The sequence below is a fragment of the Cololabis saira genome, chromosome 16 (genome assembly GCF_033807715.1).
Source record: "Cololabis saira isolate AMF1-May2022 chromosome 16, fColSai1.1, whole genome shotgun sequence".
NCBI lineage: Eukaryota > Metazoa > Chordata > Actinopteri > Beloniformes > Belonidae > Cololabis > Cololabis saira.
Genome location: NC_084602.1, coordinates 22047551 through 22062383, shown reverse-complemented (window position 1 = coordinate 22062383; position 14833 = coordinate 22047551). Strand labels below are relative to the sequence as shown.

At 42.4% G+C, this 14833-nt stretch overlaps 1 protein-coding gene across 1 annotated transcript in view; it reads right to left on the bottom strand.

Moving 5' to 3' along the window:
* The window catches only part of bahd1 (bromo adjacent homology domain containing 1), a 39602-nt gene extending 25681 nt beyond the window's left edge, over nucleotides 1–13921 (bottom strand). The window contains exon 1 of the mRNA XM_061743147.1: nucleotides 13587–13921. The gene's annotated coding sequence lies outside the window, so the exon portion shown is untranslated. The remainder of the gene's footprint in view (nucleotides 1–13586) is intronic.
* Between the last annotated feature and the right edge of the window lie 912 nt (nucleotides 13922–14833).

Genomic DNA, 14833 nt, shown 5'->3' with positions numbered 1-14833 from the left:
AGCAGCGGTATGATTTCACACCAAGGCAAAACACAAAAGATGTAGTTTTTGCTTTGAGAATGCTGATTTGGAAGTACAGGAAATCTCAGAAAGATTTAGTACCGTTTCGTTGTAGATTTAGAGAAACCGCTTAATGGAGTACGAGAGAGGATTTGTGGCACCGTACGAGGTCTATCATGGCAGGAAAGTAAGTCAGAGTGATAAAGGACACGTACGAGGGCAGCAAGATAATAGAGAGGCGTACAGTTGGAGTAACAGCGGTGGATTTCATGTTAAAAGAGGACTGCATAAACCATCGACCCTGACCTCCTTCCTGTTTGTTGTGGTCATGAATAGGTTGCATACATGCAGGATGGATAGGTTGTGGATGACACTGTGACCTGTAACAAAACTAGGGAGCAGCTGGAAGAAAAACCCGAAGAGGTAGAGTTATGGGCGAGAGAGAAGAGGAATAGAAGGTCAAGACTACAAGGGTGTAAATAAAAAAAGGACAGGCAGAATGGTGGTAATGCAAAGATCAGAGGTGAAGAAGGTCCGTGAGATTACACACTCGGGCTCAACTGTGCAGAACAATAAGGAGTGTGGAAAAAGAAAAGAGGAGAGTGCAGGTAGGGTGGAGCGGCTGATAAAGAGTGTTGGGAGTCATCTGTGCAGCTTGATGGAGTGGATCCAACTTTGCAGCGACATTTATCGGAAATAAAATGACCATTTTGTTCCTTAAAACTTAAAATATTCTCAAAATCTCAAAAGGTATTTTCATATTTTTAATCTAAATATCAGTGGAAATTAAAGTTGTTTTTCCTTGAAAAATTTTGAGCTAAAGCTTTTTTGATCCATTATGTATTTAGATATAATTTATTATTATAACACCTTCTTTGAAGGGATTTTTATGTTGATTCTCATGCTGCTTCGAGTTATTTACAGGCTTTTCTTCTCCGCTGCTATGTAAAGCACTTTGTTACATTGTTTAGAAAAGTCCTATATGAATTAACAATTTTATTATCATTATCATCTTCAATGGTTGTAATATGACATCAACTTTCCTTTGGGGTCGAATCTTTGGTAATTTAGTTAATATTCCCTCTCATCTGAGCCCCGTTCATATTTTCAACCAACTTCAAAAACATGCTTTTGATGCTCCAACAGCTCAGAATTCCCCTGTTTACCAGCACAAACGGTAACTTTGTTGCTAAGTATTTTATGAGTAGCATATGTCATTTTTACTGAGAGTGAACATTCAAACATCCAAGTTGAAGCCAATGAGGAACTAATAAAAGTTGCAGTTCCTTGACTGGGCTCCAAAAGTGACTAAATCTTCATTGACCCCCATGTTAAAATGTTCAACGTTGCAGCTGAAATAAACATATTTACAGCCTGGTTAAGAAAAAAACAGTTTTAGTCTGAATATTAATGGCTGTCATCAGTTTAGCTACTTAGTGCCTGTCACTGTCTTGACATCTCGGCATCGCTTCTGAGCAGTCGGTAGAAACAGAGCATAGTGATATATATTTTAAGGGACAATATGTTTTGCTGTTTTGTTAATTGTTATAATTGCGTGCTAAATATACACTCTTTAAGCACCCTGAGCATTGCCATTTGCCCACCTTAAATGGGTTGATACCAAGCCCTGCTGAACTGAACTAGGTGGCAGAGGGAACATAGCTTCTGTCAATAGTCGGAGAGTTTTCCGACTTTTGACCCTTCATTGCGAGTGTCTGCCAAATGAAATAACGCAGCTATTTCTACCCAGTAAAATCATACATAGGGGACACTTTCAAAGCAGGCAGCTTATTTGTGTTGGGAGCAGGAAGGAATCTCATTTGCTGTTTATGGTATAATGAAGGAACTTCAGAAGTACCACCTGTAAAGCGTTAATGCGACGCTGACGTGTGAGCCTACATTAACAGACTGGCTGTGGGTTGGCCTGGATGAGTCTGAGGACAAAGCTGCAGGCACTTGCTGGTAACCACGCATCTGCTTAGTGCAGGGATCGTTTCTGATGTGACCACCAGAATTACATTCACATCCACTGTGAACGTTTGCTGGTAGTCCTACAGCTCCTCCAGGGTCCCTCCAGGACCCTTCCAAGTGGAATCCTGCCGCGACCTGCAGTCCAACCCCAGTAGGCCTTCCCGACTGCAAACGGTCTGAATCAGCGAGGTGCAGGCTGGACAACAAGGATCCCAACACTCGCAACAACATCCTGCGCAAACAGGTAAACTCAAAGTGGAGTGCTGATCCATCCACCATCCCTGCAACTGCCCTAGCCCAGTGCTTTTCCACAGCCGAATATGCGTGCTCAAGCTGGAGCCGCACCCGCCACACCAAACTGGTTGACACAGCCCTCAACGGCACCTGCCGCATCGTCACAGGATTCCTAAAGACAACGCCAGTCCCGTGCCTCTTGCTCCCCCCTACATCAGACGATCCATCATCACGCTAGTCGAGCGAAGAGCAAAGGAGTACGATACCAGGCACACCCCTGCATGGACTCACAGCAGCCAGTTTCCAGAGCCAGTTTCCTACAGACAGTACAGACAACCAAAGAAACAGCAAGGACCAACATCTGGAAAGATGAATGGAATTAGCTCAACACACGAGCCCATGACTGGATGGAGAGAGGAATCCCCCCGACTGAATGCCTCGTCAGCGGCACCACCTCCCATGGCCAATCTGGAAGATTGACCGTGAACAGACTACGAGTGGAGCAGGAGGGATTCAAAGCACTCATGAAAGCATGGAGCTACCAGACAGAAGACACATGCAGCTGTGGAGCAGTACAGACAATGTCCCACCTACTGGACTGTTACGATGCCCCCCAGTGCAGCCCCCGGGACCTGGCGGATCAAACCCCAACAGCTGTGACCTGCGCCTGATACTGCCATAACGACATCTGAGATTGCAAAGGATTTGAAAAGAAGAAGAACAAGGATCCCAGCAGATCTCTGCCAGTCCTTGTGTCAACTCTATCAGCACTCTTTTTGGATCCTGTTTCAGTAACACCACTTCAGATGAAGGAGTTACAACAGATTTGATCAGAATGAATGGAAAGTATTATTGAACATAACAGTGGAGCATAAGCTGAGTTAAAACAGCTAACTGTTGCTGAAATAAGGTGGGCGTGTTCTAGTCGGCCTTTCAGGCCTTTCGTTCTGCCCATTTGCCATGTGCCTGCGCTGCTGTGCAGTCTGAGGAAAAAGAGGCTTCAAAACTCTTCAGAAAACCTATAGGCGATATCGCAGGGGATTTGTCCAGTTGTTCTTATACAATCTATTGTTTTCACACCACCTTGGACAATGTCTGGAGGCTGTGTGACATAAATACTTCTACAAATATCCCACGTGGAACCTGTAAAGAGTGCAAAGGGGGCGGAAAATATTGCAAATAGTATGTTGCAGAAATGTTTTTTTTAGAACATGTCGTGGACAACTTATCAAAACTGATGTCTGTTTCTGCATTTCATCAACACATCAACACTGCATGTACTTAAACAAAAGAGTTCAAAAGCAAAATACAGGCAAACTTTACAAACTTTAAAACAGCATTGGATATCAGTACACAGGGAATATTCATAACCTGCTCATTTTTTACAAGCAGACTCATCCTGACAGTTTCTGGACACCATACTAAGGAGGTGTCTGGGTAAAGTCTGCCAAGAAAACCAACCTGTCTGATGCTGCTGACATTTGTCTTTTCACAAGCAGCTCTGTCATGTACCGTCTAAGTAAGTTCAATGCTGCAGTGTGTAGCAGTGGCTTTTAGAGTTTTCCTCAAAGATATGCTCCCAGTTGTAGCAGGAACTAGATTCTACAGTAGTGAGAGTGAACGATGCAGTAATGTTTTATTAGACTTTTAACGTGGCAGCCAGACCTTTCTGATGGATGATTGTCTTTGTTTGCAGGACTGATGACTATACGATTTTATCTTATGTGATTTTAAGCAACAGCACTTCTTAATAGTTGATCCTTCAGCATGTGTTCAACAATATTTAAACCTCAGATGTCTTCAATCTATTCTGCAAGAGATATTCAACAAAGTCCTGCCCCAGAAACTCTCATCTCAGGAGGCGTTCACTGACAATAATGAATTTTTCATTGTGAAGCTAAAACGATGGGATGGGGCGGAGTGAAATACCAGTAACTGTAATACTGTATTGATCTCTCTTTCTCTCTGCTTGGCTCAACCTGGGCAGTGAGGGCTGAGATGCCGCCATAGGCCGGTCATCTTTGTGATGGCAGAACATCAGGTGCAAGGTCAACGAGAAAATATATTCATATATTCTTGGACCTTTTAATATACAGAGTTTGCAGTTTCAGCGACAGTAACAACAATGAACTGCAGCAGTCCAAAGACATGCTTGGAGGGAGAACGGCAAAGAGATCAACTGAAATGTTTGTTCAATGGTTTTCCACGGTCCTTAAACACAATTTAAGTGTTGCGAAACCACTCAAAACTGTAAAAAGATTTACTGTCCCAGCTTTTGTTGGGATGGGTCATAAAGGCCCAAATGGTTGTAACAAATAAAATTAAGTTAATGAGAGAAAAAAAATGTTGTATTGTTGTATTTCTATGTTATATAAACCAACTCGAGTGGTTCAGACTTTATTACAGGACTACAATTATGTTGTAAAGTGGGCGCTGACTAGTCAGATTATCCAAACCTGGAAGGAAGTAATCAGCTTCTGCTCCGGCCAACTGTTTTCTTTTTTTGGTGTATATGGCTTCAAGGATGGAACAAACATTTACAGCTTTGGATAAAAAGCTTTTACAACCGTGTCAAGCGGAGATGTTGGAGTGTAATCTTTGTTGCTGTCGTCCAATCAGCTGAAAACTTATGTCAAACTCTGGATGTGATTCTGGCTCGAATAGGTATGACAGGATTTCTGCACTTGTCTTTATTAAAAATGTAAATAATATCTTAAAGTTGATGATGGGCATTGAGAGTGGTCTTGGTATGGTGGTTAGAACCTGGTTCTCATTTCTGTGCTCCTGACCAGCAACAGGAGTTATACACGTTCACGAGGCACCCTGCTTCCAAGGGCCAAACACTGAAGAGCCTCCAGATGTTTGACCAATCGGAAAACACTTTAAATAACCTCAATGTTCAAGGAAGTACCATTATTTCTCATATTGTCTTGTTGTTGTAAAGTAATTATACACTCTTTGGTGTGAAGGGTGCAGTGTGAATGTAAAAGTACCCTACATAAGGCAAAAATGGCTGAAAATGCCATCATATGGCACTTTCGCACTAGGACTTACTTGGCCCGACTCGGCTCGGCGCGGCTTTACACGGCCCCACACGTGTGTTTTCGCACTGCCAGGGGAGAAGCGGGCAGGTTGGGGTGAAGCTTTTGTGACGTACTCGATTGCGCAACCGCTTTGTTCATGTCGGCGCTGATGAGAAATCAGCTGGAGCCGGGAGCGGCTGAGAGTAAAACAGCCTGTCTACATCCCTTTTTTAATTTTTTCTCGACAGCCACCAGGTTTATGAACATCTGCACCTCAGAGTTGGATCACCAAACAGACGTTTTGCGCTTCATAATAAAATCGCTGCGAGCCGCGAGTCGCTCTCGCGCTGACTCCCGCTTCCTGATTCAAACGTCTGACGGCCCCGCCCCCCGACCAATCAGAGGCGCGGAGGGTGGTGACGTCAGAAATAGTCCCTGCTCAGCCCGCAAAGAACCTGGCTGAAATGGTTACAGAAAAAAGTACCGACTTGGAGCGGCTCTACACGTCTCAGCCCTAGTGCGAAAGCGCAAAACGGGTAGAACCGAGCTGAGGTGGTACCAGTGCAAAAGCGGCATTACAGTCGCCTCCTTTTATTTCTCCTTTAAAAAAACAAACTACAATTTACGAGAAGATGCTTCAACTCCATCTTTAAAAAAATAAATAGATAAATAAATAAAAAAAATAATAAATAAAAAAATAAAATCAGCCAAATGATGACATGAAAGCAATATTACAAGACACATTAAACTCTAAAAAGTGCTAAAAATAACTTCTGGGTAGGTTATAAATACTAGTTGATAAATTGCCAAATTGACTCAAAGCCCGTAATTCCCGATGTTCCTGAAGTTCCATGCAACCTTTGGCCAACGTGTCGTCCGTTCTGAGCCTTTAATCTTGCAGCTGAAGGAAGAACATTTGAACAAGTTTCCTGTTAAAAGTTTTTGAAACTGTTTGACATTAGATGAAAAATCTTAAAAGTCCCTTATACTGTAAGTGGTGTGTTATGATGATTTTAAAGTCCTGCCTGTTTTTTATTAATTGTACATAAAGACAAAGGGGGGTTACTTGTTAAACACTAATAAAACTGCAACAGCCCTTATTTAAAATGGTAAGTGAGTACATGAGAAGATCCACTTACTGGGAATTTTATTTCGGAACAGAAATTTCCCAACAAGCAAATTAACGGTTTAAAAAACAGAACAAAGACTGTGACAGCATTTCCTAGTGTATTATTGATGGATTAACTTTTTCAAAAAAGCTGTCACAGTTTGATCTGGTTTTAACAAAACACTAACATGCTTTGGTAAAAAAAAAAAAAAAAAAAAAAAAAAAAAAAATCTGTGTAACAGCTCCCTTTCCAATCATGTTTTTACTGCTCGGTTCATGACAACCAGTTTTAGGGGTTGGAGTCAGTTAAGAGACTTTGTTCAACCTCCCTCTTCTGAGGGTTATACCTCTTCTGAGATCTGTCACACAGCTTTGCATTTCTCACTTCCAGAGCATTAATAATTAAGCATGACGCAAAGCTGGGTGGGAAAAAAACGTGAATTTGGATGAAACTACTACTCTTATCTAGGTCTGTGATGTCACACCGTCTCACTGAAATATTGTCGAATTTAAGCGCCTTCAAACAAAGTGACAAGGATGCGTTAAGTTTAAGTTTTTCATGTGGTACTCACTTCATATACGCTCTCATGAAGAGACAATTTTTTCTTTTCTATCTGTCCCCTTTAACCCTTGCAAGGCGCTGAGACGTTAAGGGATAGGCGAGGCCTCTGAGGTGCTGAGGGCCTTCGCTCCGGCGTGGGTCATTTTGACCTGAGATTTAGTGCCTCTCACGGGTTAAAGGAAGCAAAAGGCCAAAGGACCAATGGCTCCCAAGTGGCAGGGCCAGAGGGTCAGTGTCTTCAAAGGAAAATGTGTTCTTTTGTGACAAATCATACGGTTCACAAAGAGTCCACTGATGTTTCTCGAGTTGTGTCATCCCTTCCTATTGCTTCAGGAGCTTTTCATAGGACTGTTTATACCTTATTTTACTGCCTGTCTCGAGTCCTCCACTCACAAGAGGACAGCTCTAAGTGTGTAAGTTTACACCTCGTATTAAAATGCGACCCGAGTGACCACCCGATCTACATGCACATAAAATTTGCCTACATCAAACACTGTCTGCCGTGGGCATCAAAGAGGACACCACTAGTAGGTCTAGTTATCCAAAAATTTAATTTGGTGACCTGAATGGTGATATTACAGAGCCAAACACAGACACACTGTACTTCAGATCTGCCTGAGTCACATCAATAGCTGTATATGCAGCGCTCATGTCAGCGAGCCTCAGCTAAATAAAGGCACATAAACAAGGCTGTTGGACTCCCTCCCCACCGCTACTCTACTTGTGGTCATCCTGCCAAGGATGCATGTTCATATCAGGTGTAACCAGATTCACTGTTAGGTTGAACGCCTCTGTGTGATCATTAGGGATGGGCGGTATGGACTAAAAAATGTATCACAATAATTTCTGGCATTTATCCCGATAACGATAAAAATGACGATAAAAAAATACCAATTCAACTCCACCTTTATAACTATAAATCTATCACCACATTCAGTCTTTGGAGCCCCCAAAACACTGCTCTAAAAGATACTAAATACTACTAAACTCCACCAATGGGAATTTATCTATCTTTCTTTCTTTCTTTCTTTCAGGCTCATATCTTTCCTTCCTTCCTTCCTTCCTTCCTTCCTTCCTTCCTTCCTTCCTTCCTTCCTTCCTTCCTTCCTTCCTTCCTTCCTTCCTTCCTTCCTTCCTTCCTTCCTTCCTTCCTTCCTTCCTTCCTTCCTTCCTTCCTTCCTTCCTTCCTTCCTTCCTTCCTTCCTTCCTTCCTTCCTTCCTTCCTTCCTTCCTTCCTTCCTTCCTTCCTTCCTTCACATACGTTGTGCGTGGATTTAACACAGAACCATAAATCAGCTTTACACAAAAACGTCATCAACGGGAATTTATCGTTTTTACCGCGAGATGACAAATTCTTACCGTGGGGAATTTTTTTGACGGTATATCGTGAACGGTAAAATATCACCCATTCCTAGTGATCATCCAAGGTTTTCTAGTACTGTACGTGTGATGCAGCCTCCGTGTGATAAAACCTCATTCATAAAAATGCGTTTGTGTGAATATAAATGGAAGACGAACCACATGATGAAGCTGAGACAGTAACGCAGGTGAAAGTGGATATTCTGAATACGATCTGAGCCTTTTTGCAGACTGTGGTAGCATTAAATCGGCTTAATTGCACTCGTGTAAAAATCAAAACGGGACTTCAAACAGCAGTTTATCATACAAACAGCGAGGCATATTATGCTCAAAGTGAAAAGTCTGCGGCACAGCAGAGCAGGCAGCGAGCTGTTTGTGAGCTTCAGCATGTCATCTGCAGATGTACAGATGACAGTTCAGCACTACAGAGCAGATACAGGACAGGAAGTGTAATTATCTGCTTCTACTCTCTTCAAAGAGACTCCAAAAGAAGCCAGACAGCCTGACTAGCAACGAGAGAGGAGAGAGAGAGAGAGAGAGGAAAAGAGAGCAGGCTAGAGAGACACTGATGAAGACAGAATTCGAGGGGAAACCACAGAGAGGAGAGGGGAATGTCACACCTAGCATCCCATTGAGGGGGAGAAAAGTCAAACTCAGTTCAAATCAGACATGGTGATCTTTTTTTTTTTTCCTTCCTTCCACTTTCAGGTTCCTGTTTTTCTCCACCTGACAGCTCCACAGAGACGCGCAGATGTTGAACACTCACTCTCCATCGGGGCCGAGTGGCAACGAGGGTAAGGAAGAATCACAAACGTGAGGGAGGGAGGCAGCCACAAAAGGGAGAGGTGAATCACAGCAGAGGAGATGGAGGCAGATACTGTCACACGGCGAGTGGAGAGTGTGACAGATTCTTGTCATCAACGTGAACAATGACTCTCGAGGAGACGAGCCTGCGATGCTGGATTTGGCGCCTCAGCTGAGGACAGCGTGAGGAAAGGGCGGGGGTCCTGCTTCCCTCCTGCCCTCCTGCCCACCTGTCAGGGTCTTGGTAATACTTTTAGCATCTGCCAAACCGAAGGACGCTTGGTGCCATGTGCTTTTCACTGAAGGAGCCTGACGTTTGTCAGTCACACTGAGGGCTTCTGTTCCGTTTAGCCGCGGCCAAAGAGAAACATAAAATACACACAGCGGACACACATTTACACCCTGAGCAAACAATCCCAGTGTGTGTTAGATGTGAACAAGACCCTGGCTCTCAAAGCTCCACATCCACTGCAGCTGTGGGCCGGTGGACAGCTGACGGCAGTCTCTGGTCCCCCCCCCCCCCTCTCCCTCTCCACAGCGGCCCGGCCTCCCTCCTCTCCCTTCTATGTCTCATGAAAACAGACCTGCAATTTTCACAGCTGTGTCTTGGCACCACGCCAGAGCGGGTCAGGGAAACAGAGACGGAGCGAGAAGGGCTGGCTAATGGCTTTTAGAGGACTACGGGGTACGGAGCAGCATAACTAATCCTAAAAGAGGAAATGTGCTGCTCATTTGTACTGGGATTACAAAGCAGGGCGCAGAATGATCAAGAGTTCAGAAACACGGAGATGCGGAATTTGAGAAGTGGAGCGTCTGAAAAGGATGAGAACCCCATTAAATAATTAGCAGCGGATGCTGTGAAATAATTATCCCGTACTGATTATCTCATGAAGGCAAATAAGCGACAGGACCACTTAATCAATCTCTCCGTCTTTGGTGAACCATAGTCAAAGACTGAGTCCTGCAGGACGCAGCATTTACTTTTAAAGTTGTTTAGTAACGATCATTGATATTGTACCATATAATCTACAGGATTATTTATTCTTTTAAAACCAAAACCCATCTGAATTTTCCACCACTGTAGTTACCAGCAATGAGTTGGAGGAACGTTTGTTTTAAGCAGCAGAAATGTTCCAGGTTGCAATAACGCTGAGTTATTCTACAGAATATCACATTGCAATTTAACATCTTGATTTGTTTTTCTTTCTTACTTTTCTTCTCAAATTAAAACACATTCTGTTCAGCCTTCAAAAGTTTTTTGAATTTAAACTCATCCTGGCCAAATGCATGGGCCACCAAGGCAGACTTCAAGCTCAAGTGACTAAAAACTGAGGTAAAGACTAAAAAACCCTATTAAAGACCACACAATGACACGTAGACTGATGAGCACCGAGTTTCTGTGAGATAACAACATCACTCTGCGGGACTACTGTGGGACTATGTCCACAACGGGATGTTTTGGAAAAACAGAGCAGTCAGTGTTTCCAGTCAATCTGTGGGTGGCGTTTTGTTTTCCCTTTAGAGAACCTTTTTTGATTTCTGCTTTTCCCTCAAATAAACAACAGTTTCACAGATTTAAATAGCAAAATGTCAACAATAAGCCACAATGTTCAAGAGCTATTGTATTAAACAGAGTCCTGGTCTGGCCCGTCCCTTCCTCTGACCACATGTGGCTTGTATTGTCTCCTCTAGGAGGTCATTGTGTTTCTCCCTCTGCCTCTGTGGCCACGAGGCACAACAGTTCATCAAAAATAATGGGATTATGTCCAAGATTGATAACCAGCTTTTAAGCCTGTGTGTGGGCAGCGCATTTCTATTCCACTCGCTGCTATGACACGTTAACGTCTGCTGAGGAGAGCTGACGGGACACAGATCTGCCACGAACTCCACAACCCAGACCTCCATTGCCGGGCGTTTCTGCTCACAAAGCCTCACCAGCACCATTGTACCAAGGAACTCGCCGGCAAACTTGACTGATATGTTATCTGACCCTGTTATCATCCAATGCAAGGGAACTGACATTATAATAAAGTGTCCCACCCAAACAAACTAGCTGGTCCAAAGAAAAACAGCACTTCTGAAACAGTTCAGACTTTTCTTCAACCCCAGAACATCTTTGGACGTGGCTGTGTAAGGAACGCTAGCCTGGCCTGCCACATCCATCTGCATTAGTGCTCTCTCATGAAATCAGTCTGGTACTCGCTCCTTTTCACCGCCATTTCCACTGGTACATAGTGTACCGAACCAATCGTGACAGGAAGGGCGAGGATTTAATGTGAAGATCCACACAAAGGACCATTCAAAGGCCACTGTTTAAAAGCAAAAAGGAAGGAAGTTCATGGCCTCATCTTCCACGGACCAGGATCAATACTTAGATATTCATGAGAAAATAAGCAAGTGTTAGAACTTGAACTCTTCGAATTGTGCAAACTGATGACAATTTACACAACATCCCTAGTCCACTTGTACATCTCCGAAGGGAGATGCCTGTATAAAGAGTTATTTTAAATACACTTTCTGTACACTTACAAAAGGTAAAATGGCATTGGTTTGTCTCTGTATCTGTATCTCTGTATCAACACCATCACTTCAATGGAATGACATTTATGACTCTTGTCAGATGCTTAAAATCCAGCTCTTCCAGTTCAGGTTCAGACGTTCAGATTGCTCAGAGAAGTATCTATATTGTATTTATGTAAAGTTGCCACAACCCGTCCATCCTTCCATCCACCAGAATAAGCAACACAACAGTGATCTCTGCAGACTCTGACCTCATCTAAAGCGTGAGCTACACAACCAGAACTGTGTTCATTACTGACACATAAAATGTCCATTTAAAAGGTTTTAGTATATGTATTTCACAGCTTAAGTGGTACCATTTTCAATGAACATTAAATTCCCACGATAATACGTTTACTAGAGTCCTTAGGAAACTGGACCATATCACACCGGTCATGAAATCACTACACTGACTTCCAGTGAGTCAAAGGATAGAGTTTAAAATCTTACTGCTGGTCTACAAAGACCTGAATGGTCTTGGACCAAAATACATGCTGGATCTGTTAGTTCCTATGAAGCTCCCAGACCCCTGAGGTTCATCTGGATCTGGTTTGTTGTGTTTCCAAAGAACCAGAACCAAGCAAGGTGAGGCAGTTCAGTTATTCTGCTCCTCACCGGTGGAACAAACTTCCTGTAGACCTGAGGTCTGCTCCAACTGTCAGCTCCTTTAAATCAGGCCTAAAAACATTACTGTTTACTGAAGCGTACTCTTAAATTAAATACTTGCCTGCTGTATTCTACTGCCCTTACTTTTTAACAACTTGTGCTTTTTATTATTTTACCTTTCTTATCATTTTATTTCATTTATTTGGTATTTAAGCATACTCTTAAATTAAATACTCTCTGAAAACCGTGAATGAGATGTGTACCTGCGGTATTCTACTGCCCTTAGTTTTCAGCGACTTGTGCTTTTTATTATTTTACCTTCTTTTCTCATAATTTTATCTCATTTTATTTGTTATTTACTGTTTAATTGTGTCTTGCCGCTTTTAATGTCGATGTAAAGCACTTTGAATTACCTTGTGTTGAATTGTGCTATACAAATAAACTTGCCTTGCCAGTGCAGAAATGGACAAACATTAACACACCACAGTGGGATTTTTGCTGAGAACAACACATGTCTTGGAGTGGAGATCGATGACATCCAAACAAAAACTAACTTTGTTAGTCTTTTCCTTTTCTATCATTTTCACGGAGCACTAGTATACTATATATAATATATATAATATAGTTTACGATGACATTATATCCCATAACATACAAAAAACTTATATGTAATGCTACATACTCATATAGGTTTTTTATACTGGTTTTAGTCATTTTAATTAGATGACTTATAACAAACTTATATAAAACATTAAAAAAAGCATAATTCCCTTGCAAATTTTGTACACTTTACATACAGAAAACCTGCATATAATGTTACGTTTCCATATAAGAAAAGCATATGTCTTGAAAACTGACATATAATTAAAAACTACAAAGATTATATGAAACATGCATGGAAAACATAATTTGCTGTTCAATTTCCTTATAAACCACATACATTATTTTTACTTGATTCATACTTAATTCTTTTTATTATCTTGTATGAAAAGAATGCAAAAGAGGCCAATTTCAAGAGTTTATCATAGTATGGGACTTATAAGTCTTATAAGACACACAATATATGTAAAGCCTAAAGATTTACTACTATAGGTGATGTAAACTTCTTATAAGTTTTTTATATATCTTTTCCATATGGGAATTAGGCAGAAACCTCGCCGAGGCCCCGCAGCACCTGCAAACACGGGGCTCCCACAAAGTTGCCCTTATTCCCCTGAGGGCTGATCGATACCGACACAGCGGAGGATCCCGTGCGTGTCCGTCGGAACTAGGCATTATTATTATTCTCCCAAACGGAGCCCGAGCCCGTCCCGTCCTGCTCCGGACTCTCAGTTTTACGCGAAGCTTTTCTGAATCTTACCTGGAAAATAAAACTGCACGACCGACGTGTCGAGGAGGAAAGATCCGACCCGGAGGGAGAAAAAAGGTGATGCGTCAGGTGCTTTCCGCGACCGAAGGAGGAAACCCGTGTGCAGGGCGACTCATGTTCACTTGCTCGGCTGAAGAAGAAGCCCTTTCTGGCTTGTTGTTGTTGGTTTTTTGCTGTTGTTTTAATTGTCCAACTCCAAACTGCGCTGCTCCAAGTGCGACGCGTAAAAAAGAAAAATAAATATCTCCACTTCAAAGTCCAGCGTGTTGAAAACGAGGCGAGGCGAGCGGATCCCACCGCGGATCTCCTGCAAAAACTACTGCTCACTTCTGCGTGTTTTTACATAACAGCATCATCCGCTTTTTATGTTGACGCATCATGAAGCGAAAACATGGAGTTTCTTAAAGGGCCACGGCCGCGCCGTGCACATGTCAGCGGCCCCGCCGAGGCTGACAGATGGATTTATTTCACCCACTTATTCTCCTCAAGTCACACTCCTCTGACACTTCTAGGCTTAAAGCCTCAATTATGGTTCAGCGTTAAATCGACGCAGAGCCTACGCCGTACTCTACGGTGCGCGTCGCCGCGTACGCTACGCCGTAGGCTCTGCGTTGGCGTAACGCGGAACCATAAATCAGCCTTAAGCCACTTAAGACGAGGGATCTGTAATTTGTTACCATTATTCACCCCCAATTCATGCGTAGCACACAAGTCTGCCATCTATTTTTTTTCTGCCACTTCATGGAGTTGAACTTTGAACTTTGTCATTATATTATGAAATAAACTCTTTTTGTGCTTTTTTTTCTTTTTTTTTCAAAATAGAGACAAAAAAAGAGGTTAACAACACCACATTTCACATAGAAAAAGAAAAACATTACAATGACAAAAAAAAGAAAGAAAAAAGACAAGGGGGTGGGGGGAAGGGTTGGTACAGATAAAACTTTAGAGATGATGGTGCCTCTAGAGTCAGTTCAATTCCAGCTCTAAAAGAAAAATAAGTAAAATAAAATAAGCATGTGACCAACACAACAGGTCATGTTATTATTCCATTATTCTCAAGTGTTCTCTAATGACAGTCCATGGGGCAAATTGGTCATTTTCATTGTCTTTAAGGATTGAGGTTGCCTTTTCCATTGACAATAAATCCAAAAAGTCCTTCAGCCAATTGTATTTATTATAGCAGTCTGGCTTGCGAATCTTTCAATTCATAAGTATTGTCCTCTTCACAGACAGAAAAG